General features: G+C 46.2%; 1 long non-coding RNA gene across 4 annotated transcripts; it reads left to right on the forward strand.

The window, feature by feature from the left end:
• The first annotated feature begins 4,390 nt into the window (after positions 1-4,390).
• Positions 4,391-25,658, forward strand: LOC144321556 (uncharacterized). Of its 4 annotated transcripts, XR_013387164.1 has the most exons (5): positions 4,391-4,502; positions 5,465-5,640; positions 6,494-6,615; positions 8,224-8,360; positions 25,265-25,658. It is a non-coding gene; the product is annotated as an uncharacterized LOC144321556 (long non-coding RNA). The 4 variants fall into 4 exon arrangements; XR_013387162.1 differs by lacking the exon at positions 5,465-5,640 and having other exon boundaries at positions 6,472-6,615; XR_013387163.1 differs by lacking the exons at positions 4,391-4,502; positions 5,465-5,640 and adding an exon at positions 5,708-6,374 and having other exon boundaries at positions 6,472-6,615.
• Positions 25,659-26,353: the final 695 nt, after the last annotated feature.

Raw genomic sequence — 26,353 nt, forward strand, 5'->3', positions numbered from 1 at the left:
GGGCCATGATATGATCTGTTCTGGAGAATGTCCCATGTGCACTTGAAAGGAATGTGTATTCTGCTTTAGGTTGAAATGTTCAGAGTATATCTGTTGAGTCCCTGTGGTCCAGTATGTCAAGGCTATTTTTCCCTTGTTGATTTTCTCTATAGACGATCAGTCCATTGCCATAAGTGGTTGTTAAAATCCCATGTCATTGTATTATCATCAGTGAGTTTCTGTACGTTTGTTGTTAATTGGTTTCTATATTTAGGTACTCCCATGTTGGCAGCATAAATATTTAGTTTTTTGATCTTGATAGAGGGTCTTTTAAATTATGAAATAATGCCCTTCTTCATCGCTTTTTATAGTATTTGTTCTTTCTTTATTGAAATGTAAATATTTTATTTATTTATTCATGAGAGATACACAGAGAAGTAGAGGCAGAAATATAGGCATAAGGACAGGCAGGCTCCCCAAAGGGAGGCCGATGTGGGACTCGATCCTTGGATCCCAGGATCACCCCCTGATCTGAAGGCAGATGCTCAACCACTGAGCCACCAGGTGTCTCCCAGGGTTTGGTTTCAAATCTAGTTAGTCTGATATAAGTATGGGTCTTCCAGCTTTCTTTTGATATCCATTACATTTATAGATGGTTTTCCATGCCCTACTTTCAATCTCCCGGTGTCTATAGGTCTAATGTGAGCATCTTGTAGGCAGCATACCGCTGGATCTGGTTTTTTTAATAACAATTTTATTTATGAGCGAGAGAGAGAGAGAGGCAGAAAAATAGGCAGAGAGAGAAGCAGGCTCCCCACCAGGAGCCCAATATGGGACTGGATCCCAGATTCCAGGATCACACCCTGAGTCAAAGGCAGAGGCTCAACCCCTGTGCCACCCAGGCATCCTGGATCCTGCTTTTTAAGCCACTCAGATACCCTCTATCATTTGATTGGAGCATTTTGTCTATCAGCATTCAGAGTGATTATTGAAAGATATGAACTTATTGCCTTTGTGTTACCGGTAGAGTTAGTGTTTCTGGTGACATTCTCTGGTCCTTTGTAGTCTTTGTTGCTTTTGGTCTCTTTTTTTCACCCACTAGAAGAGTCCCTCTTAAAATTCCTTACTGGACTGGTTAAGTGGTCCTGAACGCCTTTATATTTTGCTTGTCTGGGACAATCTTTCTCTCTCCTTCTATCCTGAATGACACCATTGCTGAAGAAAGAATTCATACAAATTGGACTCCAATAAAAAGAAATTTAAAAACATAAAATAAATTTTTGCTATTATGATTGAGGAAAATGGCATTTAGGAGGAAAACCAGAAGCTGAAATGGAGGAGGACAGATTTCACCATCCATAGCCTTCACAGCAACCTGGTATCCTTTCCTAGGATTGGCTCCCCCTTCCTGACCCTCTGTGCTCCTTGTTGAAACCCAGCAGGCACATCTCCGTACCTCCCGCACCTCTGCAGTCATGCTTTATACCGCCTTCCATGTATCCTATTGGGGACCACAGCGTCGTGTATGGAATCATCCGGAAGCTGTTTGACAACATTGAGGGGATTCTGACTTTTGTTGGTTTTGGGGTGTGTGTGTGTCTATCACATGCAGCTATCACTTGCAGCTATCAGATCCTCTGGCTGGGTCACCCTGATGCCAAAATGGTTGGCACAATATCATTTCTGGTGCTGGAGCTGGGAGGCTAGCCAGGCACTCCTGGCTGACCCGGTGCTCGCTTGTGCAGTGACATTCCACTGGAGGGGCAGCTGAGCTGGAAGGTCCAGCTTGGCCACATTCTCATGTCCGGAAGTGTGGCCCGCCAATGGCAGCTGCTTCTCTTCTCCCCAGTGCCTCTCCAGCAGGGAGCCAGAACTCGGGGCCGCCATGTGGGGAGCGCATGAGGAGCTGGGTGCACATGGCGGGGAGCCCAGGGGCTGCCTGTGTGTGGGAGTTGGGGTGGGGACGGGGCTGGGTTCCTCAGTCTCCTGTGCTGCCTGGCCTTCAGGCCGAGCCCCATGCTCACCCAGCCCCTACTCACTCGGGCAAGGAGGGTGCCCTCCACACGCTGGTGTGAGAGATCCCAACCCACAAGGTGTGCAGGCTGAGTCCACCTGGTGAGGGTGGCCCAAGTGCGTGACCTGCAAGTGTGGGACCCAGGAAATTTAACAAAAATCTCCTACCCCTGGACAAGCAGAGCAGGACTGATTCCATTTTATGCTACACCTGCCACCTCCAGGATGACCCCCACATGACCTGCTTATGGCTTAAGGTGCTGCCCCACCATAGTCAGGCCGCTGTGCACACCCTAATCGGAAATCAGCTCATAACAATGTAACCCTGCTTTGTGCCCCCCAAAACTGCATGCCCATTCTGAACTTCCCCTGGGGAGGGAGAGCTTTCTGTCCTTTAGGGGAGGGAAAGAATGACACGGGTTGGGGGGGCGGGTGCTGGAGTCCCCCACCTGGGAGCATGTGTGGAATCTGGGTGGGGGCATATGTCCTGAGGTTTCAGCCTGAGAGACGGTTCTGAGGACAGCAGAGCTGACCTGGACCTGCAGCTCATGGGCTCCTGCGCTGGGTCCCTGCAGGGCAGCTGGACCCCGGCCTTGGGCTCCCAGTGGCCACAGCACCTGGAGCAGCCTGCCTCCTGGTGTTGGTGCGGGTGGGGCCCACCGGCCTACTCCTGCTCTCCCCACCCTGGGGTGTCCCAGGATCCAAAGGGCGCCCTAGGTGAGTGACCTGGATCTGTGGGGTACGCCCAGGGCCCAAGAGGCCACATCCACCTGTGAGAGGGCTCGCTCAGCCTGGGGCCAGAATCCAGGGCTGGCCAGGGCCATGGGGGGCTGGATCCCGTTAGTCTTAGTGTTGGGCCTGGAGGGGCTCAAATCAACTCAGCCCCCACAGAGCCCGGGGCCAGGTCAGCCTAGGTCCCTATGGGTTAGAGGCTCCTGTCCTGTGCAGGGTGTGCCGCCCTCCAGGAGGGACAGTGGGCAGAGGCAAGGCACGGTGCATCCTCTGAACCACTCACCTGCACCCACCCTGTCAGGGGCTCCGTGTCTTTCCTCCTCTCTGAAACCCCTGGGTACTCTTTGAGACACCCGGGCTTCTGATGGGATCAGGGTATGCAGAGAAATGCCGGGAGGCTGAGCATGTCCCACAGGGGTCACCTGCACCTGGTCCTTGCTGGGGGTAAATGGTGTGGGGGTGGATCGTGTGGGGGCAGGGGTATGATTGTGGTTATGTGTGGGGGATGGTGTAGGGGGATGGTGTTGGGGTATAGTGTGGGTTGGGCTTGTGTGTGGCTGTGTGGGTGTGAGGGGGATGGTGCAGGTGGGATGCCATTGGGAATGATGATGTAGGGGGGTGGAGTAGGAGTGGGGAATGAGGGGGATGTCGTGGGGGGCCTGCAGACACAGGGTATCTCCTTCCCCTAAGATGCAGAAGGAGACTTCTACAGTTAAAGGCGACCCCAGTCTGGGGTTTGTTGTGACACCTGCCCCTGGGGCACGGTGTGGTCAGTGCAGGTCCCTGGCTGGACCAGGGGCATTATCTGGGGGTCATCATAATATGTATGCTTTCAAATTGCAAATTGTCTCAAATTAAATGCATAGAATTTAGAAATATATAAAGTACCGAGAGTGGGTGTCACTCTGACCCATCCGACCCTCATGGGATCGATGTGTGTCCTGCTTCAGCCGCGGCCATGCCGCCTGGCCCCCAGGTCCGGTCCCTGCCCCCCACATCCCCCACCCCATCCCCTGCTTCTCATGGGGCCATCCCTATCCCTTTTGGTGTTCAGCTCCCATGGCAACCCCTGGAGGCCCCATCCTACTGGCCTACTCATCCCTGAGGCCTGGGGGGTGGGCACGGTGGTCATCCCAATCACCCTACCATTGAGCAGTGTGTTGTTGGCTGCCGTTGCTCCCCCTGGCACAGAGGCCCTGTTTTCCCTACGCAGAAGCCCCCGGGGCCCCAAAGCCCCCTGTACAAGCAGCCTCACCCGACCCCCTAGCAGTACTAAAACATGATGTGGCTGCCTAACGTCCTGTTGACATCCAGGTCTACTTTCGTGATGTCCCTGGAGAAGAAAAGGGCATCCTCCTTCATTTCTTGTGGGAAAACCAGGGAGGAGGAACAGGCGCCAGGGATACAGACCCTGACCTGTCACGAGCTGCCATGCTGGGCAGGGAGCCCTGGGGCCACAATGGGAGTGTGTCCTGCGGAAACCTCCTTCCTTCCTCTGGGAGTCCAGGGATGACGGGAGTACCCCATGCCTGTGGGACCTGTGTGACGGCTTGTGCCCAGCTGTTGTGGGCGGGGAAGTGACTGAGTTTCACCCTGGGTGGGAGGGGATAGGGGTTCAGCCAAGGTGGGAGGGGACATGGGAGTGTTGTGCCCAAGATTGCGAATCCAAGAAACCACTAAGTATCTGACACCAATGCAAACACACAAGGGTTGATTTCCAAACTCGAGCCTGCGTCCAAGTACTCCCAACACAGCGGAGCAGAGACTTGGACACTGAGGTGGGTTTTAGCTTAGTTTTAAGGGCTTGTCTTGGGGTCCTACAGAGGGCTGGAGCAATTCCTCAAGGTCTGTTGACATTTTGATATGGGGCCTTCAAGAGTATTGAGCTCTGCTCTCATTCTAATAGACGGTTCCAGCCCTTGGCATGGGCTTAGTTTTGATTCAATTATGGGGCTTTCTAGGACATTAAGCTGTAAACTTTTGTTTTTTTCCTGTAACTGAAGCAATGTAAATTTCAGCTCTTCTTCACAAGGGCCTGGGATGGCTGGGCGTGTGCTAATGCTGAATTTAAATTGGAATGGCCTTAATTTTCTCAGCCTCCTTGCTTCCTGTCCCACCAATCTAGCTCCTTCCCCCTTCCCCAGAGCTCCTAAGAGAGCAATTGCAAATAACCTCAGCGTGGCATCCTGTGTTGGGCAACAGGCCCAGTGATTTCGGATCAGGAAGACCTGGAGCATGGGCGTCCCAGCTGTGCAGCGGGATTCCAAGCTGCAGAATCTTATTCCCTGAGGCTATCTTGACAATTGACTTTGTACATAGAAAAGCTCTCCTTTGTCTTTAAAAGTTGAGGAGCGAGTCATAGAGTTTTATCTCTGTACATCTGATTGCTCAGATTCCAATCTGAGATGTATTTCCTGTTAATAAGGATAATTTACTACTATCTGTAGTACTATGGTTAAAATATTCTGACACAAGTAATTCAGAGGGAAGGGTTTCTCATCTCTTTCTTCACCGTTCAGTCACTCATCAGGAAATGCATCTTTATGGATTTGGAATGAACTGAGAGACATTATTACCAATGGTCGTATTATTATGTGAAGGATTCTTCCCTGAGATTCTTCCCCTATTTCAACTGACACAGAAACACTGTGAACTCTTTGGAAGACAAATGTCAAGGAAATAAATGTTATGCATTGCTAATTTTATTTTTTTATTTTTTTCTTTTATTTATTTATGATAGTCACAAAGAGAGAGAGAGGCAGAGACACAGGCAGAGGGAGAAGCAGGCTCCATGCACCGGGAGCCCGACGTGGGACTCGATCCCGGGTCTCCAGGATTGCGCCCTGGGCCGAAGGCAGGCGCCAAACCACTACGCCACCCAGGGATCCCCCGTTGCTAATTTTAAATGCACTTGCAGTATGGTGTCTATTATACTAGAATTATTTTTATCTGATTTTTGCTATTTATTATCCGTTCCTGCTTTTCAGGTTGAGGAGGCATTATACGTGTTCATAAGTGTTTTTCTTTCCTTCTGATCTAAAATTCTTACTTTGTTTCCATCAAAGGAACTCTTTAAGAATAAGGCAACAGTTAATTAAACTATTCTTAAAATGTCTTCACACTTGGAGCCTGATTCATTTAAGTCAATTTTCAAACTAAATCTTATTTATTAGGAAAAAAACAAAGATTTATAGGGAAATTGAGAAGATAGTATAGTGCATTCACATGCACTTGCACTCAATTTCTCCAATTATTGATATCTTATATTAGTACGGTACAAATATGAGCTAATGAATCAATATTAAAATAGTCACATTAACCAAAGACGATACTTTATTCAGATTTCCTTAGTTTTTGCTAAGTTACCATCCCTCATATTACATTCCATTTGTCCTCATTTTTTCTTAGGCTCCTCTGGATTGTGACAGTCTTTCAGCCTTTCCTTGTTGTTGTTGAACTGGAACACTTTGAGAAGGAGAGTATTTTGAAAAATTTCCCTCAGTTGGGACATGTCTGTCGTTTATCTCATGATTGAACTGTTTTTGTGGATTATATACAGAGATATGCTGCCATTTTTATTATATCATATAAAGGATAGATACTATCACATGATTTATCAGTCTTGGTATCGATCTGATCATCTTGCTAAGGTAGTGTTTGTCAGCTTTCTCCGCAGTAAACTGATTCATTTTTGTTATTTTTATTATTATTTTTATTATTATTAGTGTATTATCATTATTATTTTAGGTTTTTCATAATATATTTGTAGAAGGAAGTTACTACGTGTATTGCACACATAAGAGTGGGAAGCTATGCTCATGAACTTGACGGTGGAATGTCTGCACAAATTCTTTGAAATTCTTCTACATGGGAGATTTCTCTTCCCTCCAGGTTTGTTTGATTTTTTTTTCAAAGATGTTATTTATTTATATGAGAGAGAGAGAGGAGAAAAAGCATGAGCGAGAGGGGTAGAGGGAGAGGGTGAAGCAGGTTCCATGCTGAACAGGGAGCCTGCCTTGGGACCTGGATCATGATCTGAGCCTAAGGCAGAAGCTTAACTAACTCAGCCACCCAGGTGCCACTCTTTCTTTCTTTTTTTTTAATAATAAATTTATTTTTTATTGGTGTTCAATTTGCCAAATATAGAATGACACCCAGTTCCCATCCCGTCTAGTGCCCCCCTCAGTGCCCGTCACCCATTCATCCTCACCCCTGCCCTCCTCCCATTCAATCACCCCTAGTTCATTTCCAGAGTTAGAAGACTTTATGTTCTGCCTCCCTCTCTGATATTTCCCACACATTTCTACTCCCTTCCCTTATATTCCCTTTCACTATTACCTATATTCCCCAAATGAATGAGAACATACAATGTTTGTCCTTCTCTGATTGTCTTACTTCACTCAGCATAATACCTTCCAGTTCCATCCACCTTGAAGTAAATGGTGGGTATTTGTCATTTCTAATGGCTGATCAAGGTCCACCTTTTCTCTCTCTTAATCTTCTGAGTCTCCTATGATATGAATGTTATAGTTTTATTAAGTGGCTGAACTCCCTAAGTCTGCCTCTTTGGTCCATAACCTTTCTTGTTTTGAAGACTTCCACTTGGGACTACATCTCAGTTATAGAATTTTTAACGTTGGACTGACTTGATTTAAGTTCTTTTATTTCTACAGTAAGGGATTCTCAAGTTTGCTTCTGTGCTCTTTTTCCAGCCCAGCTGCTATCTTTATAATCATTGTTTTAAACTGTAGTTAGACATCATATATGTTTATTGATGAACTTCCTGGCTGTGAGTACTACTTCATGTTATTTTATGGAGGAGAATTTCTCAATCTCATTATTTTTTCCAAAAAAGAAAGGAGAAAGAAAAAGAAAAATCAAGAAAAACAATAACAACTGCCCTCCCCCCAAAAAACCAGATTATTTTAGCCTGCTTGTTAAAAGATTCTAAATCCCAATATATGAAACACAATTAAAGTACCATGAAAGTAAAAAAAGAAATATATAAGGTACATACAAAAAATTAAAATAAGGCAATTAATAAAAAAGAAACAAAGAAAAAAATTAAAAAAGAGCACAGTGTACAAAGGAATCTAGACTGTACTTTCCAGGCAGAGCTGAAGCTCTGCAGCCTCTGTGGTCCAACAACTTGGCGGCAGCAAATGGTCTGTGTGGGGTCTGGGGATGGGCCGTGGTGCTGATTGTCAGGTGCACATCTGCCTAGGAGTTGATCCTGCGGGGGTCAGAGGCGGGGTGGGTGTCAGCGTCTCTGGGCTCAAGCGGGCAGCGCTGGGCTGCTCCCTGAGACCCGGCCCTAATGGGCGGGATGCGGGTGGGGATGCTAGGTCCTCTGGCTCTGGGGCTGAGCATCCCACCCCCCTGTCTGCTGGGGCCTCTAGAGAAGAGCCCCCAAGCCCCCAGGTCTCTGCCGCTGCTCTCAGAACCCTGCGTTCACTCTACCTGCGTCCAGCTTCTTTTGGTTTTCTTTTTTTATCTCAGACTGTTGTGCCCAAGATTGCGAATCTGAGAAACCACCGAGAAGCTGACACTGATGCAAACACACGAGGGTTTATTTACAAGCTCGAGCTTGTGTCCAAGTATACCCGACAGAGCAGAGCAGGGACTTGGACCCCGAGGTGGGTTTTAGCTTAGTTTTAAGGGCTGGTCTCGGGGAACTCCCAAAGGGCTGGAGCAATTCCTCAAGTTCTGTTTACATTCTGATATGGGGCCTTCAAGGACATTGAGATCTGTTCTAATAGAGGCTTCCTGCCCTTGGACTGGGCTCAGTTTTTATTCTATTGTGGGGCTTGCTGTGTCCTGACAATGAGCACTCAGGAAGGAAATGACGGACGTGACTCCCTTCTCAGGAGCATCACAGAGAATAAATGAGACTGAACCAAAGGAGCACAAGACTTGTGCACTTAGCCATACCAGGCTTTGGGAAGCCGTCCTGGGCTCGTGGGTTGGGAGCCTCATCGTGTGAAAATGTCCACAGTTCCTGAAGCCACCCTCAATTTCAATGTCATTCCTGTCAAATCATGGTGGCACATCCTATAAATAGGAAAAAAAAACTCATAACATCCATCCGCCCCCACAAATGACCCCGGACAGCAAATCAGTATTGGAAAAGCAGGACAGAGTGGGACGCAGCACTTTCCTATTTCAAACGATGTCACAGAGACACAGGATAAAGCAGTGTTTTCCTCGGGACCCCTCCTGGCTCCATCGGTTAAGCATCCGACTCCTGACCTCACCTCCTGATCTCAGGGTCGTGAGTTCTCGCCCTGGGCTGGTCCATGGACGAGGCCTGACGCCTACTTAACAAACCACACCCATGTGGGTTGGTCCCAGCATAAGGTGAAGGAACAGAACAGAGTCCTGTAGGAAACGTGTTCTGATACAACAGATTTTAACTTAATTTAATTTAAACCCAATTAATTAACATATAGTGTATTATATTTTCAGAGGAAGAATTCAGGGATTAAACAGTTGGAGATAACCGCAGTACTCGTGACATCACGTGCCCTCCTTCATGCTGGTCCCATGTTATCCCCTCCTCCATCCCCGCCTAGCAGCGACACTCAGTTTGTTTCCTTTATTTTTTTTAATTATTTATTTATTTATTTACCATAGACACACACGCACGGGGGGGGGGGGGGCAGACAGAGACACAGGCAGAGAGAGAAGCAGGCTCCATGCACTGGGAGCCCAATGTGGGATTCGATCCCGGGTCTCCAGGATCGCGCCCTGAGCCAAAGGCAGGCGCCAAATTGCTGCGCCACCCAGGGATCCCCAGTTTGTTTCCTTTAATTAAGAGTCTGTATTTCCTGCATCTGTTTTCATCTTATTTGTTTTTCCTTCCTTTCACAATAGTTCATCTGCTTTGCTTCTTTAATTCCAGCTATGAATGACACCACACGGTCATTCTCTTTTCCGACTGACCTATTTCACTTAGGATGATCCTTCTAGTTCTATCCACGTCATTGCAAATGGCAAGATTTCCTTCTCTTTGATAGCTGAGTACCATTACTCTCTCTATGACCATCATCTATCTCCCATCATCTGGCAGAGGGCACCGAGGCTCCTCCCAAGTGTGGCTACTGTGGACCCGGCTGCTGTGGAAATTGGGGTGCAGTTGTCCCACGTCTCACTGCATCTGTATCTTCAGAGTGAGCTCCAGGCTGTACACCTGCTGGTCGCAGGGCGGCTCTATTTGTAACTTCCTGAGGAGCCTCCACACTGTTTCCAGGGTGGCTGCACCAGCCCGTTGTCCTGCCCACAGTGGAAGAGGGTTAAGGGAGTTTTACAGGAAGTGGTAAAAGTCTGGTCCACATTTCATTTCGTTTTTTGGGCTCCAATTCCTTCTCCTTAAGTATTTTTGGGGAAGCTGGGTGTTGGGCTCCTTTTCAGTCAGACGTTTCCGGAGATAACAGGCCACAGCTGGAGCCTGGAAGGAGGCAGAGTTGGGCCTGGGGATGGGCACTCTGCCTCCTGCACAGCCTCCTGCAGCGCCTGAGCATCCTGCAGGGGGCGCCTGAGCCCAGGCACCACCCAGAGGGCACGCATGTGCAGTAGGCCTTGTCTGCCTGCACTAACAGGAGCCAGCCTGCGCTGGGGAGGCCTGAGGAAGACGTGGGGACACGTCCACGCTGATGAGCCACAGCTTCCTCAGAATCTGCGGGGAGTCTTCAGGGGGCAGCGTTCACGATGACAGGAGCCCCGGTCTCCTCAGGATACATGGTGAGGCTTTTCAGTAAGATGTGAGTCCGCATCCATGCTGACAGGAGCCCCTGGGCCACCTCAGGACACGCGGGGAGGCTTCTGAAAGATGTGGTGCCGCGTTCACTCTGTCAGGAGCTAATGGGCCCCTCAGGACATAAGTTGAGGCTTCTGGAAGCTGGGGGCCGCATCCACAGTGACAGGAGCCTTGGCCACCTCAGAACCTGTGGTGACGCTTCAGGAGGACGTGGGGCCACATCCACACAACCGGACACTGATGTCCTCAGGACCCCCGGTGTAGATGTTGGGAAATATGGGGATGTGTCCGTGCGGACAGAAGACCCCAGCCTTGTCAGAGCCTGTGGTGAGGCCTAAGAAAGATGTGGATGCCGAATCCACACTGACAGGAGTCTCCAGCCTCCTCAGGATGCACTGTGAAGGACTGGGATGATTTGGGGCCACGTCCATGCTGACAGGAGCCCCCAACCTCCTCAGGTCTTATGGTGAGGCTGAGGAAATTCTGGGGCCACGTCAGGACTGAGAGGACCCCTGTCCTCCTCAAGACCTGCACTTTGGCTTTGGGAGACATGGGTCTGCGTCTAGGCTGACAGGAACCCACAGCCTCCTCAGGACCTGCGGTGAGTTTTCTGGGGGACGTGGGGCCATGTCCAGGCTGACAGGAGCCCCGGGCCTCCTGAGAACCTGCTGTGAGGCTTCCAGAGGATGTGAGGCATACCCACAGTGACAGGAGACCAGGCGTACTCAGGACCCGCTGACTAAGTCTCTGGAACACGTGGGGCCACGTCTGCACTCACAGGACCCCGGCTTCCACAGGACCTCCTGGAGGACTCTGGAGGTGCCATTGGGGACCACGTCCATATCAGTAGGGACTCCTCAGAACCATAGGGTAAGTGAATGGGTAGAATGAATGGTAGGGTCAGGGGAGGGGAGGCATTTGGTGGTTAGGCTTAGGTTAGATGTTAGGGGTTATTATTATGCTTATGGTTACGGATTAGAGGTTAGAGTGAGGGATAAGGGTAAGGGTCAGTGGTTAGGAGTTAGGATGGGGGTTTGTGTGAGGGACAGGAGTTAGAGTTAGGGATAGGGTTTAGACTTTAGGGATTAGGGCAGGAGGTTAGGAGTTGGGGTTTGGGTTATGGTGAGAGTTAGGTTTGGGCTAGGTTTGCAGTTAGGGTTAGGGTTTAGGGTGTGAGTTAGGGTCAGGGGTTAGGGTTAGGGGTTAGAGTAAAAGTTACGGCTGGTTTAGTGTTAGGGCGAGGGTTAGGTTTAGGATAGGGGTTAGGGATAGGATTAGGGTTAGTGTTTGGTAGGGGTTAGGGTTAGGGTCAGGTCAGGGTCAGGGTAAGGCTTGGAAAAGGTTAAGAGTGGGCTAGGCAGTGGGTTAGGGATTAGTTTTAGGGTACGGGTTAGGGTACACTTTTGGGTATGAGATAGGATTAGTATTAGAGGGTTAGGGTTAGGGTACAGGTTAAGTTTAGGAATACGATTTGAGTACATTAAGTTAAGGTTATGGTTAGAGGTTAGGGTTAGATTTAAGGTAAGGGTCAGGGTTAAGGGTTTAGAATAGGTTTAGGAGTTAGGGTGAGTGTTGGCAGGAAGGTTCAGTGAATGTGTTTCGGTCTTGGGGTTTGTGTTTGGTTTTTGATTAGTGGTAGTTCTTGTTTAAGGGTTAGGTTAACATTAGGCTTAAGTGTAGGGTTAGGGTTATGTCTGTGTATGGTTAGAGTTTGTGTCTTGGCATGTGCCTGCACTGGGACTCCTAGCATATTGGGCAGTTTAGTTTTATGCACTCTATTTAGGTTTTGGTTTCAAAGATAGCCTGACTCCACCAAGTCAGTGGCCTCCCCAGAGAATCAAAATCCAGGCTTCTCTGGGGTGAGAATAGGCATGGCAGGCTTCTCCTGAGCTCAGCTAAGGAGGGGTTTGTGACTCTAAAGACTTTTGTTTGGATTTTCAGTTGCCTTTCTGATTTTATCTCTTGTGCGCACATGTATCCTCTATACTACCAATTATTAAAGTTTTACTTGAATTCCTCTTTGTAAACACAGTATGATATAGTTTCAGGTTTACAACATAGTGATTCAACCCTTGAATACAACGCCTGGTACTGGTCAGAGGTGACCTCCACTATCCCCATCCCCTGATTCCCCATCCGCCCCACCTTCCTCTGGTATTTATTAGATTATTTTGTGTGGTTAAGAGTGTGTATCTTGGTTTGCATCTCTCATCCCCCCATTTGCCCCTTTGCCAGTTTGGTTTCTTAAAATTCACATGTGAATGCAATTGTATGGTATTTGGTACCTGTCTTACTCTGACTGACTGAGTTCATTTAGTGTAAGTCCCTTCCACTTCTCCTACGTCATTGTAAATGGCTTCATTTCATCCCTTCTGATGACCCAGTGATGTTGCAGTGTGTATATTTACCACATCGTCTCTGCCCATTCATCGTCGATGGACATCTGGGCTGTATACACAGTTTCGCTGTTGTTGATAACGCTGCTACCAACACTGGGCTGCGTGTTCCCCTTCGAATCTACTAAACTACTTTTGTATCCTCAGGGTAAATACCCAGCTGTGCAATTTTGGAATCGTAGGGTAGCTCTATTTTTAACTTCTTTTTAAAATTTTTTTTTATGATAGTCACAGAGAGAGAGAGGCAGAGACACAGGCAGAGAAAGAAGCAGGCTACCTGCACTAGTAGCCTGACGTGGGATTCGATCCTGGGTCTCCAGGATCACGCCCTGGGCCAAAGGCAGTTGCCAAACCGCTGTGCCACCGAGGGATCCCCTATCTTTAACTTCTCAAGGACCCTCCAGACTGTTTTCCACAGTGGCTGCACCTTTATTTACGTATTCATGAGAGACACAGAGAGGCAGAGTTATAGGCAGAGGGAAAATGAGGCTCCATGCGGGGAGCCTGATGTGGGGACGGGATCCCCCAGGAGCCTGGGAACATGACCTTAGCTAAAGCAGATGCTCAACCACTGAGGCACCCAGGTGCCTTCCTGATTCTGTTTCTTTGCTAATTATGGGTCTGTTCATATTTTCTATTTCTTCCTATTTCAGTTTTGCTCGTTTGCACATTTCTAGGGATTTGTCCATTTCTTCCAGGTCTCCCAGTTTGTTAGCATATAATCTTTCTTAGTATTCCCTTATAATTGTCTTATTTTTCTGGTGTTGATTGTGATCTCTCTTCTCTCATTTGTGATTTTATTTATTTAGGTTTTCTCTTTTCTCGTTGATAAGGCTGGCTAGGGCTTGATACATTTTATTAATTATTTTGAAGAACCAGCTCTTAGGGATCCCTGGGTGGCGCAGCGGTTTGGCGCCTGCCTTTGGCCCAGGGCGCGATCCTGGAGACCGAGGATCGAATCCCACGTCGGGCTCCCGGTACATGGAGCCTACTTCTCCCTCTGCTTGTGTCTCTGCCTTTCTCTCTCTCTCTCTCTGTGACTATCATAAAAAAAAAGAACCAGCTCTTAGTTTCGTTATTCCATTCTACTGTTTCGTTTTTTCTGCATTGTTTATTTCTGCTCTCATCTTTATTTTTTCCCTTCTTCTGTAGGCTTTAGGCTTTGTTTGCTATTGCTTTACCAGCTCCTTTAGGTGTAGGATTAGGTTTTATATTGGAGACTTCTTATTTCTTGAGGTAGGCCTGTATTGCTATGTACTTCCCTCTTAGGACTGCCTTTGCTATATCCCAGACATTTGGAGAAACATGTTTTCATTTTCATTTGTTTTATATTTCCTCCTTAATTTCCTGGTTGCTCCATTCATTCTCTAGTAGGATGTTCATAATCTCCACGTATTTTTGGTCTGTCCAAATTTTTTCTTACTGTCGACTTCGAGTTTCTTAGCGTCGTGGTCTGAAAATGTACAGGGTGTGATATCAACCTTCTTGTACCTGTTGTACCTGTTGATGGCTGATTTGTGGGTCATGATATGATCTATTCTGGAGAATGTCCCATGTGCACTTGAAAGGAATGTGTGTTCTGCTTTAGGATGAAATGTTCAGACTATATCTGTTGAGTCCCTGTGGTCCAGTGTGTCAAGGCAATTGTTCCCCTGTTGATTTTCTGCATAGACGATCAGTCCATTGCTATCAGTGGGTGGTAAAATCCCCTGTCATTGTATTATTATCAGTGAGTTCCTGTACATTTGTCATTAATTGGTTTCTATATTTAGGTACTCCTATATTGGCAGCATAAATATTTAGTTGTTTGAACTTTTTTTAAAAAATAAATTTATTTTTTATTGGTGTTCAATTTATCAACAAGCAGAGTAACACCCATGCTAATCCCGGCAAGTGCCCCCCTCAGTGCCCGTCACCCATTCACCTGCACCCCCTGCCCTCCTCCCCTTCCAGCATCCCTTGTTCCTTTCTCAGAGTCAGGAGTCTTTATGTTCTGTCTCCCTTTCTGATATTTCCCACACATTTCTTCTACATTCCCTTATATTCCCTTTCACTATTATTTATATTAACCAATTGAATGAGAACATATGTTTGTCCTTCTCCGATTGACTTACTTCTCTCAGGGTAAAACCCTCCAGTTTCATCCAGGTTGAAGCAAAAGGTGGGTATTTGTCGTTTCTAATGGCTCAGTAATATTCCATTGTATACATAAACCACATGTTCCTTATCCATTCATCTTTCAAAGGACTCCAAGCCTCCTTCCACATTTTGGCTATTGTGGACGTTGCTGCTGTAAACATCGGGGTGCAGGTGTCCCCGCGTTTCATTGCATCTGAATCTTTGAGGTAAATCCCCAATAGTGCAATTGCTGGGTCATAGGGCAGGTCTATTTTTAACTCTTTGAGGAACCTCCAGACAGTTTTCCAGAGTGGTTGCACCAGTTCACATTACCACCAAAAGTGTAAGAGTCTTCCCTTTTCTCTGCATCCTCTCCAACATTTGTTTTTTTCTTGCCTTGTTAATTATCCCCATTCAGTGGTGTGAGGTGGTTCTCATTGTGGTTTTGATTTGTATTTCCATGATAGCAAGTGATGCAGAGCATTTTTTTTTATGTTCATGTTGGCCATGGCAATGTCGTCCTCTGTGAGATTTCTCTTCATGTCTTTTGCCCATTTCATGATTGGATTCTTTGTCTCTTTGTTGTTGATTTTAAGAAGTTCTTTATCGATATTTGAAACTAACCCTTTATCTGATACGTCATTTGCAAATATTTTCTCCCATTCTGTAGGTTGTCTTTTAGTTTTATTGACTGTATCCTTTGCTGTGCAAAAGCTTCTTATCTTGATGAAATCACAATAGTTCATTTTTGCTTTTGTTTATTTTGCCTTCGTGGATGTATCTCCAAGAGGTTACTGTGGCCAAGTTGAAAAAAAGATATAGACTGTGTTCTCTCGGATTTTGATGGACTCTTGTCTCACATTTAGATCTTTCATTCATTTTGAGATTATTTTTGTGTATGGTGAGAGTGGTGTAGTTTCATTCTTTCTTCTGCATGTGTATGTCCATTTTCCCAGCACCATTTATTGAAGAGACTGTCTTTCTTCCAATCGATAGTCTTTCCAACTTTATCGAATATTAGTTGACCATAAAGTTCAGGGTCCATTTCTGGGTTCTCTCTTCTGTTCCATTGATCCATTTGTCTGTTTTTGTGCCAGTACCACACTGTCTTGAACCACAGCTTTGTAGTACACCCTGAAATCTGGCATTGTGATGCCCCTAGATATGGTTGTCTTTTTTAAAATTCGCCTCACTATTCAGGGTCTTTTCTGATTCCACACAAGTCTTTTTTTATTATGATAGTCACAAACAGAGAGAGAGAAAGAGGCTGAGACACAGAGGGAGAAGCAGGCTCCATGCACCAGGAGCCTGACATGGGATTCAATCCTGGGTTTACATGATCGTGCCCAGAGCCAAAGGCAGGCGCCAAACTGCTGCATGACCCAGGGGTCCTGATTCCACACAAATCTTAAAATAATTAGTTCTAAGTCTCTGAAGAAAGTCCATGGAATTTTGATAGGGTTTGCATTAAAGGTGAACATTGCCTTGGTAAAATTGATATTTTCACAATGTTAATTCTGCCAATCCATGAGCATGGAATATTTTTCCATCTCTTTGTGTCTTCCTCAATTTCTTTCAGAAGTTTTCTATAGTTTTTAGGGTATAGATCCTTTACCTCCTTGGTTAGGTTTATTCCTAGGTATCTTATGCTTTTGGGTGCAATTGTAAATGAGATTGACTCCCTAAATTCTCTTTCTGCAGTCTCATTGTTAGTGTATAGAAATGCCATTGATTTCCGGGCATTGATTTTGTATCCTGCAACGCTACCAAATTGCTGTATGAGTTCTAGCTATCTTGGGGTGGAGGCTTTTGGTTTTTCTAGGTAGAGTATCATGTCATCGGCGAAGAGGGAGAGTTTGACTTCTTTGTCAATTGGAATGACTTTATTTCTTTTTGTTGTCTGATTGCTGAGGCAGGACTTCCAGTACTATGTTGAATAGCTGTGGTGAGAGTGGCATCCCTGTCTTGTTCCTGATCTTAGGGAAAGGCTCTCAGTGCTTCCCCATTGAGAATGATATTTGCTGTGGGCTTTTCATTGATGGCTTTTAAGATGATGAGGAATGTTTCCTCTATCCCTATGCTCTGAAGTGTTTTGATCAGGAATGGATGCTTTATTTGTCAAATGCTTTCTCTGCATCTAATGAGAAGATCATATGGTTCTTGGTTTTTCTCTTGCGGATATGATGAATCACATTGATTGTTTTATGAGTGTTGAACCAGCCTTGTGTCCCAGGGATAAGTCCTACTTGGTCATGGTGAATAATTTTCTTAATGTGCTGTTGGATCCTATTGGCTAGGATCTTGTTGAGAATTTTTGCATCCATGTTCATCAGGGCTATTGGTCTGTAATTCTCCTTTTTGGTGGGGTCTTTGTCTGGTTTTGGAATTAAGGTGATGCTGGCTTCATAGAACGAATTTGGAAGTACTCCATCTCTTTCTATCTTTCCAAACAGCTTTCGTAGGAGAGGTATGGTTTCTTCTTTAAACGTTTGATAGAATTCCCCTGGGAAGCCATCTGGCCCTGGACTTTTGTGTCTTGGGAGGTTTGGATGACTGCTTCAATTTCCTCCCTGGTTATTGGCCTGTTTAGGTTTTCTATTTCTTCCTGTTCCAGTTGTTAATTTGTGGCTTTCCATGATTGCGTCCATTTCTTCTACATTGCCTAATTTATTGGTGTATGGCTGTTCATAATATGTTGTTAAAATCGTTTGTATTTCCTTGGTGTTGGTAGTGATAGCTCCTTTCTCATTCATGATTTTATTAATTTGAGTCTTCTCTCTCTTCTGTTTAATAAGGTTGGCTAATGGTTTATCTATCTTATTAATTCATTTAACCATTTCCATTCCTCATTCTGTTGATCTGTTCCACAGTTCTTCTGGTCTCGATTTCCTTGAGTTCTGCTCGAATTTTAATTAACTCTATTCTTCTGTTGGGTGTAGGATCTATCGGCTTTTATTTCTCTAGCCCCTTTATGAGTAAGGTTAGCTTTTGTATTTGAGTAGTTTCCCATTTCTGAATGGATTCTTGTATTGTGATATATGTCCCCCTTAGGACTGCTTTTGCTGCATCCCAAAGAATTTGAACGGTTGTATGTTCATTCTCATTAATTTCCATGTATCTTTTTAATTCTTCCTCAATTTCCTGGTTGACCCTTTCATCTTTTAGCAGGTTGATCCTTCACCTCCACGTGTTTGAGGTCCTTCCAAACTTCTTGTTGTGATTTAGTTCTAATTTCAAGGCATTATGGTCTGAGAATAATGCAGGGGACGATCCCCATCTCTTGGTATCGGTTCAGACCCTATTTGTGACCCAGTATATGATCTATTCTGAAGAAAGTTCCATGTGCACTTGAGAAGAATGTGTATTCAGTTGAGTTTGGATGTAAAGTTTTGTAGATTTCTGTGAAATCCATCGGGTCCAGTGTATCATTTAAAGCTCTTGTTTCTTTGGAGATGTTGTGCTTAGAAACCTATCGAGGGTAGAAAGAGCTAGATTGAAGTCACCAAGTATAAGTGTATTATTATCTAAGTATTTCTTCACTTTGGTTATTAATTGGTTTAAATATTTGGCAGCTCCCACATTCGGGGCATATATTGAGGATTGTTAAGACCTCTTGTGGGATAGATCCCTTAAGTATGATTTAGTGTCCCTCTTCATCTCTCACTGCAATCTTCTGGGTAAATTTTAGTTTATCTGATATAAGGATGGCTACCCCTGCTTTCTTTTGAGGACCTTTTGAATGGTAAATTGTTCTCCAACATTTCATTTTCAGGTTGTAGGTGCCCTTCTGTCTAATATGAGTCTCTTGTAGACAGCTATAGATGGGTCCTGCTTTTTTATCCAGTCTGAAACCCTGCCCCTTTTGATGGGGTCATTAAGCCTATTCACGTTCAGAGTTACTATCAACAGATATGAGTTTAGTGTCTTCATGATATCTATTCAGTCCTTGTTTTTGTGGATTGTTCCACTGAACTTCTTCTTAAAGGGGAATTTTAAGAGTCCCCCTTAAAATTTCTTGCAGAGCTGGTTTGGAGGTCACATATTCTTTCAGTTCCTGCCTGTCTTGGAAGCTCTTTATCTCTCCTTCCATTTTGAATGAGAGCCTTGCTGGATAAAGTATTCTTGGTTGCATGTTCTTCTCATGGAGGACCCTGAATATATCCTGCCAGCCCTTTCTGGGCTGCCAGGTCACTGTGGAGATGTCTGTTGTTACCCTAATGCTCCTCCCCATAAAGTTCAGGATTTTCTTGTCTCTTGCTTCTTTAAGGATCTTCTCTTTATCTTTGGAATTTGCAAGCTTCACTATTAAATGTCGAGGTGTTGGACGGTTTTTATTGATTTTAGGGGGGTATCTCTCTATTTCCTGGATCTGAATGCCTGTTTCCCTTCCCAGAGTAGGCATGTTTTCAGCTATGATTTGTTCAAATACATATTCTGGCCCTCTGTCTATTTCGGCACCCTTGGGAACCCCAATTTCACATAGGTTTTTCTTCCTCAGGCTGTCATTTATTTCCCTTAATCTGTGTTCCTGGTCTTTTAATTGTCTGTCTCTTTTTTCCTCAGTTTCTCTCTTTGCCATCAACTTGTGTTCTATGTCACTCACTCGTTCTTCCACCTCGTTATCCCTCGTCATTAGGACTTATAGTTTGGATTGCATTGCATTCAATTGATTTTTAATTTCAGCCTGATTGGATCTAAATTCTGCACTCCTGAAGTCTCTTGAGTCCTTTATGCTTTTTTCTAGAGCCACCAGTAGCTGTATAATAGTGCTTCTGAATTGGCTTTCTGACATTCAGTTGTAATCCAGATTTTGTAACTCTGTGGGAGAGAGGACTGTTTCTGATTCTTTCTTTTGAGGTGAGGTTTTCCTTCTAGTCATTTTCCTGAGTGCCAAGTGGCCAAAAACAAATTGACTTGGGAAAAGGAGAAAAAGAGAGGAGAGAAAGAAGGAAAGAAAAGAGTAAAAGGAAAAAGAATAAAGGAAGAAAGAATAAAAAAAGAAAGAAAATGGGAAAAAAGGGTGGGGGAAGCAATCAGAAATAAAAAAAAAACCATGGGAGAGTATCTTCTGTTTCTGTATACTTTAAGTCCCTTGACTTCCCCTGGAACTTGTCCGTCTAGCTGGTCTTCTGGCAGAGGGGCCTATTGTGCTGATTTTCAGGTGTTAGCATTTGGGGGAGCTGTTCTGTCCCCTGCTTGGTGCAGGGCTCAGTGCGGTTAGTTTACCCCGTGAGGTCCCAGGAGGAACAACCCCAGTGGCAGCGGCCAGCTCTGGAAACCTGTATTCAGCCCACACAGTAACTCGGGAGCAGTCCACTTCTAATGGCTGAGTAATATTCCATTGTATACATAAACCACATCTTCTTTATCCATTCACTTTCGATGGACACCGAGGCTCCTTCCACAGTTTGGCTATTGTGGACATTCCTAATATAAGCATCAGGGTGCAGGTGTCCTGGCGTTTCATTGCATCTGAATCTTTGGGGTAAATCCCCAACAGTGCAATTTCTGGGTTGTCTTGAAGGTCTATTTTTATCTCATTGAGGAACCTCCACAAAGTTTTCCAGAGTGGCTGCACTAGTTCACATTCCCACCAACAGTGGTTTCTATATTTAGGTACTCCCATGTTGGCAGCATAAATATTTAGTTGTTTGATCATGATAGTCTTTTTAATTATGAAATAATGCCCTTCTTCATCTCTTCTTACAGTATTTGTTCTTTCTTTTTTGAAATTTAAAATATTTATTTATTTATTCATGAGAATTACACAGAGAAGCAGAGGAAGGAACATAGCAGAGTGAGAGGCAGTCTCCCCAAAGGGAGGCTGATGTGGGACTCGATCCTGGGATCCCAGAATCACACCCTGATCCGAAGACAGATGCTCAACCACTGAGCCACCAGGTGTCCCCCAGGTTTTGGTTTCAAATCTCATTTGTCTGATATAAGTATGAGTCCTCCAGCTTTCTTTTGATATCCATTAACGTCATAGATGATTTTCCATCCCCTGACTTTCAATCTGTTGGTGTCTATAGGTCAAAGGTGAGCATCTTGTAGGCAGCATACAGATGGATGTTGTTTTTTTTTAATAATAATTTTATTTATGATAGTGTGAGAGAGAGAGAGAGAGCGAGAGAGGGAGGTAGAAAATTAGGCAGAGAGAGAAACATGCTCCCCACCAGGAGCCCAATATGGGACTCGATCCAAGACTCCAGGATCACACCCTGAGTCAAAGGCAGAGGGTCAACCCCTGAGCCACCCAGGCATCCTGGATCCTGCTTTTTAAGCCACTCTGATACCCTATATCTTTTGATTGAAGCATTTAGTCTATCAGCAGTCAGAGTGATTATTCAAAGATATGAACTCTGCATTTCTGTTACCAGAAGAGTTGGTGTTTCTGGTGACCTTCTCTGGGCCTTTCTAGTCTTTGTTGCTTTTGGTCTCTTTTTTTTCCCCCACTAGAAGAGTCTCTCTTAAAATTCCTTACTGGACTGGTTAAGTGGTCATGAACTCCTTTATGTTGCCTGTCTAGGAAAATCTTTATCTCTCCTTCTCTCCTGAATGACACCCTTGCTGAAGAAAGAATTCATACAAATTGGACTCCAATAAAAAGAAATTTAAAAACATAAAATAAATTCTTTCTAATATGATTGAGGAAAATGGCATTTAGGAGGAAAACCAGAAGCTGAAAGAGAGGAGGACAGATTTCACCCTCCGTAGCCTTCACAGGGACCTGGTGTCCTTTCCTAGGAGGGCCCCCCCTCCGGAGGATGCTTCCTGCCCCTCTGCACTCCTTGTTGGATCACAGCAGGCACATCTCGGTGCCTCCAGCACCTCTGCAGTAATGGCTTATAGCGTTTTCCATGTATCCTATTGGGGACCACAGCGTAGTGTATGTAACCATCTGGCTGCTGTTTGACAACATTGGGGGGATTCCAACTTTTGTTGGTTTTGAGGTGCGTGTGTGTCTGTCACATGCAGCTATCCCGTGCAGCTATCGGATCCTCTGGCTGGTCACCCAAAACCCCAAAATGGTTGGCAGAATATCATTTCTGGTGCTGGTACTGGGCGGCTAGCTGGGCTCTCCTGGCCACACTGGCGCTCACTCGTGCAGTGACTTGCAGCTGGAGGGTCAGCTGAGCTGGAAGTTCCGGCTCAGCCACATTCCCATGTCCGGCAGTGGGTCCGGCCGCCCCGGGAAGGCACGTGGGGACGTCAGCTGTGCTTGCCTGGTGGCAACCCTGCAGGGGCTGGTTGGGGCCTAGGTGGTGCCCCCTCCTCCTCTCTGGGGGTCTCTCCACCCCCCGTGCACAGAGTTCTGGGAGACACAGAAATGGGCTGGCTGTGCATTTTCGCACCACAACACTTTATTGACTTTGTAGAGCAAATGGGCTCAGAGCCGTAGGTGCGTGCCTTCCCCTGGGGAAGGAGACCTTTCTGTCCTTTATGTGGGGGCAAGAATCACATGGGGTGGGTGGGCGGGTGTTGGAGTCCCCCATCTGGAAGCATGTGTGGACCCCGGGTGGTGGCGTGTGTCCTGAGGTTTCAGCCTTAGTGACAGTTCTGAGGACAGCAGAGCTGACCTGGACCTGCTGGTCATGGGCTCCTGTGCTGGGTCCCAGCAGGGCAGCTGGACCCCTGCCTCGGACCCTCTGGGGCCCCAGCACCTGGAGGACCCTGCCTCATGGTGTGGGTGTGGGTGTGGCTCACCGGCTTACCCCTCCTCTCCCCACACTGGTGTGTCCCAGGATCCCCAGGGCTGCCCTAGATAAGTGACCTGTATCGGTGGGGCACGCCCAGGGCCCAGGAGGCCACATCCACTTTGAGAGGGCTCGCTCAGCCCGGGGCCAGAATCCAGGGTTGGCCAGGGCCATGCGGGCCTGATTCCATTAGTCTTTGAGTTGGGACTGGTGGGGGCTCAAATCAACCCAGCCCCCACAGAGCCTGGGCCCAAGTCAGCCCAGGTCCCTCTGGGTTATGGGCTGGTGTCCTGTCCCGGAGGGACAGTGGGTGGAGGCAGGGCACAGTGTGTCTTCTGCACCACTCTCCTGCACACACACTGTCCGGGACTCCCTGCCTTCCCTCCTCCCTTCAACCGCTGGGTACTCAATGGGACACCCGGGCTTCTGATGTGAGCAGGGTATCCAGAGAACCCCGGGGAGTCTGAGCATGTCCCACAGGGTGCAGGTGCACTGGGTCCTTGCTTAGGGACGATGGTGTGGGGGTCGATGGTGTGGGGGCAAAGGGTATGATGGTGGTGGGTTGTGGGGTATGGTGTAGCGGGGATGGTGTTGGGGTATAGTGTGGGTGGGGATTGTGTGAGGCTGTGAGTGTGTGAGGGGGATGGTGTAGGGGCTATGCCATGGGGGATGATGATGTTAGGGGATGGTGTGGGTCTGGGGAATGGGAGGATGATGTGGGGGGCCTACAGACACAGGGCATCCCCTTTCTCTAAGATGCACACAGAGACGTCTACAGATAAAGGCGACCCCAGTCTGGGGTATGCTGTGACACCTGCCCCTGGGGACCCCTGTGGTGAGTGCAGGGCCCTGGCTGGACGAGGGGCATTATCTGGGGGTCATCATACTATGTATGTTTACAAATTTCAAATTGTCTCAAATTGAATGCATAGAATTTAGAAATATATAAAGTCCTGAGGGTGGGTATCACCCTGACCCATCCGACCCTCATCAGATTGATGTGTGTCCTCCAGTCACGGCCATGCACCCTGCCCCCAGGTCCCCTTAGTGGCCCCATGGCCCTCACCCCATCCCCTTGCTTTTCAGGGTGCCGTCCCTCACCCCTTTGGGTTTCAGCTTACATGGCAATCCCTGGAGGCCTGTCCTAGTGGCCTCCTCATCCCTGAGACCCCGAGGGTGGGGGCACGGTGTTCATCCCCAACAATCTACCATGGAGCGGTGTGTTTTTGGCTGCTGTTCTTCCCCAGGCTCTGAAGCCCTGTGTTCCCTACCCAGAAGCCCCCGGTCCTCCTGGGTCTCGATCCCCCTGGCCCTTCAGCCTCACCCTACCCCTAGTAGTCCCAAAACATGACGTGACTGCTGAACATCCTGTTGATGTCCAGGTCCCCCAGTGTGATGTCCCTAGAGGAGACTAGGGTCTCCTCCTTCATTTCCTGTGGGAAAACCGGGGAGGAGGAGCTGGCGTCAGGGACCCAGACCCCAACCTGTCTGCCTGGGCGGGGATCCCTGGGGCCACCATGGGAGTGTGTACTGCCAAAACCTCCTTCCTTCCTCTGGGAGGCCAGGGACGGCGGGAGTCCCCACCGTGCTCATGGGACCTGTGTGACGGCCTGTGCCCAGCTGTTGTAGGCAGGGAGGAGACTGAGTGTCACCCTGGGTGGGAGGGGATAGGGGTTCAGCCAAGGCAGGAGGGGACATGGGGGTGTTGTGCCCAAGTTTGCGAATCTGAGAAACCACTAAGTAGCTGACACCAATGCAAACACACAAGGGTTGATTTCCAAACTCCAGCTTGCGTCCAAGTACACCCAACACAGCGGAGCAGGGACTTGGACCCCGAGGTGGGTTTTAGCTTAGTTTGAAGGGCTTGTCTCGGGGTCCTCCATAAGGGCTGGAGCAATTCCTCAAGTTATGTTTACATTTTGATATGGGGCCTTCAAGGGTATTGGGCTCTGCTCTCATTCTAATAGGCGCTTCCAGCCCTTGACATGGGCTCAGTTTCATTTTATTGTGGGGCTTTCTAGGCCATTAAGCTGTAAACCTTTGTTTTTTTCCTGTAACTGAAGTAATGTAAATTTCAGGTCTTCTTCACAGGGGCCTGGGATGGCTGGACTTGTTCGAACACTGAACTTAAAGTAGAAAGGCCTTCATTTTCTCGGCCTCCTTGTGTCCAGTCCCATCCTATCTAGCTCTTTCCCCTTCCCTGGAGCTCCTAAGAGAGCAATTGCAAATGACCTCAGCTTGGCAGCGTGTGTTGGGGGACAGGCCCAGGGATTTGGGATCAGGAAGACCTGGGGCGTGGGCGTCCCAGCTGTGCAGGAGGATTCCATGCTGCAGACTCTTATTCCCTAAGGCTATCTTAACAACTGACTTTGTACATAGAAAAGCTCTCCTTTATCTTTAAAAGATGAGGTGTGAGTCTAAGTTATTTTTCTCTGCCCATCTAATTGCTCAGAATCCAATCTGAGACGTATTTCCTGGTAATAAGGATAATTTACTATCCGTAGTACTATGGTTAAAATATTCTGACACAAATAGTTCAGAGGGATGATGCTTTCTCATCTCTTTCTTCACAGCTCAGTCACTCATCAGGGAATGCATCTTTATGGATTTGGAAAGAACTGAGAAACATTATTACAATGGTCCTATTATTATGTGAAGGATTCTTCCCTGCGATTCTTCCCCTAATTCAACTGACACTGAAAAACTGTGAACTCTTTGGAAGACGAATGTCAAGGAAATAAATGTTATGCATTGCTAATTTTAAATGCACTTGCAATATGGTGTCTATTATAATAGAAGTATTTTTATCTGATTTTTGCTTTTATTATCCTTTCCTGCTTTTCAGGTTGAGGAGGCATTATACGTGTTCATAAGTGTTGTTCTTTCCTTCTGATATAAAATTATTTCTTTGTTCCCATGGAAGGAACTCTTTAAGAATAAGGCAAAAGTTAATTCAACTATTCTTAATGTCTTCACACTTGGATCCTGATTCATTTAAGTCAATTTTCAAACTAAATCTTATTTATTAGGAAAAAAACAAAGATTTATAGGGAAATTGAGAAGATAGTACAGAGCATTCGCATGCACTGGCACTCTATTTCTCCAATTATTGATATCTTATATTAATACGGTACTAATATGAACTAATGAATCAATATTAAAATATTCGCATTAACCAAAGACCATACTTTATTCAGATTTCCTTAGTTTTTGCTAAATTACCATCCCTCATATCACACTCCATTTATCCTCCTGTTTTCTTAGGCTCCTCTGGATTGTGACAGTCTTTCAGCCTTTCCTTGTTTTTGTTGAACTGGAACACTTTGAGAAGTAGAGTATTTTGTAAAATTTCCCTCAGTTGGGACATGTCTGTTGTTTATCTCATGACTGAACTGTTTTTGTGATTATATACAGAGATATACTGCCATTTTTATTATATAATATAAAGGATAGATACTATCAACATGATTTATCAGTCTTGGTATCGATCTGATCATCTTGCTGAGGTAGTGTTTGTCATCTTTCTCCGTAGTTAAGTGATTCTTTATTATTATTATTATTATTATTATTATCATTATTATTTTAGGTTTTTCATAATATATTTTGCAGAAGGAAGTTACTATGTATATTGCACACATAAAAGTTTAAACTATGCTCATGAA

The sequence above is a fragment of the Canis aureus genome, chromosome 10, assembly GCF_053574225.1.
Source record: "Canis aureus isolate CA01 chromosome 10, VMU_Caureus_v.1.0, whole genome shotgun sequence".
Classification (NCBI taxonomy): Eukaryota; Metazoa; Chordata; class Mammalia; order Carnivora; family Canidae; genus Canis; species Canis aureus.